Source organism: Henckelia pumila, chromosome 3 (genome assembly GCF_033568475.1).
Source record: "Henckelia pumila isolate YLH828 chromosome 3, ASM3356847v2, whole genome shotgun sequence".
NCBI classification, from domain to species: Eukaryota; Viridiplantae; Streptophyta; class Magnoliopsida; order Lamiales; family Gesneriaceae; genus Henckelia; species Henckelia pumila.
In genome coordinates this window covers 140,112,014-140,114,807 of record NC_133122.1, presented here as the reverse complement: position 1 = coordinate 140,114,807, position 2,794 = coordinate 140,112,014, and the positions used below count along the sequence as shown (strand labels likewise).

At 27.1% G+C, this 2,794-nt stretch overlaps 1 long non-coding RNA gene across 2 annotated transcripts; it reads right to left on the bottom strand.

Annotated features, from left to right (window-relative positions):
- Nucleotides 1-630: 630 nt before the first annotated feature.
- Nucleotides 631-1,608, bottom strand: LOC140886204 (uncharacterized). 2 transcript variants are annotated; one of them, XR_012151473.1, is made up of 4 exons: nt 1,480-1,502; nt 1,211-1,314; nt 946-1,128; nt 631-850 (listed from the first exon to the last, which is right to left on the bottom strand). It is a non-coding gene; the product is annotated as an uncharacterized lncRNA (long non-coding RNA). The 2 variants fall into 2 exon arrangements; XR_012151472.1 differs by lacking the exon at nt 1,211-1,314 and having other exon boundaries at nt 1,480-1,608.
- Between the last annotated feature and the right edge of the window lie 1,186 nt (nt 1,609-2,794).

Here is a 2,794-nt window from a genome sequence, read left to right as displayed (position 1 = left end):
ATAGGACCGGTGTGACCACTCCTACTAGTTGTGGATATAAGACTAGTTAAAAAATGATGTTAAAACGACAAATATAAGGATGGTTTTAAACCATATCGAAACCTGTGTGTTTAATAATGGTTTTTGATCGCTTCTATACATCAGAGCTATGAGAGCGATTTCAAACCACTCATGTAACTAGTAATTTAAGAGTGATCGAGAACGATCTTGAAGCCTTTGGATGTATGAGCGGTTATTAACCAATCTTGAGATCGGATATATTGGAGTGATTCCCAATCGATCCTAATAATAATGTTTTACAAATACTTTGAAAGCGCTTGTAAAGCCATAAATTTGAAGAAATTTAGGATCATTTTCAAGCCGTGGATAAGAGATTAGTTTCGGACAATTCATAAAATAATAGATATAGAAGCGGTTTTTGAGACATTTAAAGCAGTTTGAATCAAATTTGTAATTTAAGATTTAAGAAAAATTGAATGACTTACATATAATTATTCAAATTGCGTACAAATTTAGCAATTTTTTAATTTTCTTATTTTTACAAATAAATGATCACAAATTAAATAATAAAAACCTCTAATATTGTTATCCTAATTAACAAATTGAACGTATAAAACAAAAAAACTTACGTCCAAAAAAATAACAATATTATTCCAATTGTTAATATAAAATAAATGAAAATCTCTAAAATTCAAAACATAACAAGAATTTCTAACTAAATAAAAATGTTTCTTAAAAATTAAATTTATTCATTATTCTCTGATAGCGATGGAGATCTACGATTACTTTCATGTGCATTTGATGGAATATTTTCTTGTTCCTGCATAATACTTGCCATGATAGTTGCCATCTAAAAAATAAAATTTAATATCACATATTTATACAAATTTTTTCTTAAATTGATTCATTAGTGTAATATAATAATAGTATTAGACATGTGATTACCTGTGAAGGCAAAAATTCTGGCCCACGAGATCCTCCGGCAGTTCCAGATACCATCTTTGAATTACACGAGTAAAATTTTGTAACTGAAAATTTTGCGTCTGTCGCATCTGCTCCATTTCCATTTTCCTTTGTGCTTCTAGATCCTTGGTTGGTTTTGGGGCAAACACATATCCACATTACGACCTAAAAAACATATGCAAAACATGAGGTTTATTTTAAGTTGAAACGTAACCAATAATTCATGCAAAAAAAGAAAAAGAAAAACCTTCTTCGTTATCATAATTTTGTCCCGATCCTATTGAATCATTTTCTATCTGCGATAGAGAATATGATCTCGAGTCTCGTGATTTAGGTTCATCTCCAGATCTCCTATTGTTTGATTCATCTCTTTCAGATCGTCTTCTTATATTTTGAAACAACATTCACATTCTTTTGTTTTTCATATTCAAAATCAACCTAAAAATAATAATAGATATCTATTAAAAATAGTTTCAAAGTAAAAAAGATGAAACAAACGAAAAAGTAAAAACATACCGAGGGATATGAAAGAAATTGCAGCCGGAGGAAGAAATACAAGATTAGGAGATATGAAGAGGTTTAAATAACAAAATAAACAAAATAGAAAGTTGGTTCTATAATTAGTTGTGATATAGCTTATCTTTAAAAATTGATCTCGACAGATTTGATTTCAAATTGGCCATATATTTTATGATATACATTGGCGGTCTTTCCAAATAATTAGGCGGCTATTTGGTATTGGGAAAAAATTGGCGGTAATTTTGATTTTATTTTTACATAATTAATTAATTGTAATCATAATAATTAGAAAATATAAAGAATGAATACTAATAAATAGCTTAAGTGTAGGCAAATTAATTATTAAGGAATTTTTTGTATAGAGATAATTTAATGTAAGTAAATGAAAATTTTACACTGTAAAAAAATTACAATTTAGTAAATATATGTATCTATATTTTTAATTTAATTATATGAACTTCAATTCGAATGTCATTGCTTTCAATTTTTTTTGTTTCTAAGAATTATATTTAATAATTTAAAGCACTAACTAAGTATCAAATTAAATATATTAAATTGTTTATTAAGATATTTGTTGTTTGTGGATACAATCATCGAAAATGTGGTCATATATAGAGTCTCCAAGAGAAATTGATGAGTTGAGTTATAGCTTTAAATTGATGAGTTGAGTTATAGCTTTATTAGTCAATTTAAAGGCGGGCCTAAATACGCACATGTTGTGGTTAACCGAGGTGACCAGTCAGTTTTACAAAGATAAGATTTTTAATTTTTTGTTAAATTTTTGCAAATTGTTTTAGCATCAAGACACTTATTATATTTTATGTGAGTTTTTTTGAAACTTTTTAAACTAATATTTTGATGTGTTTTAATATCTTATATTATTGGAATTTTTTGCATAATGAAGTTCCTATTTATGTCATTCATATTATATGGGTACGTGAGATTTTATACAAATATAATCGTTGCATTAAAATTTTGTATGATTTTTTATTGTGGTATTTATTATTGTGTAAAATCACTAATATTTTTGTTTGAAATATCAGGTATTTTAGTTTTTTTTTTCAAATTAGTTAGTCTGGAGGGTCGATCCGACCCATTCGACCCTTACGCCGTTGTTTGATCACTTTAGTTACATAACAATAAATTAATATAACAATTATGTTACAAAGCCAACTTTTTAGACATAGTGGTGTTATCATGACCGTGTTATAAACTTATAAGTTGTAATGTAACAAAAAATTTACCTCGAATTTGGTCTAATAAGCAAGTTTTAATTTCAATCTTAATTGATCGGGTTGGATTTTTAACTGGG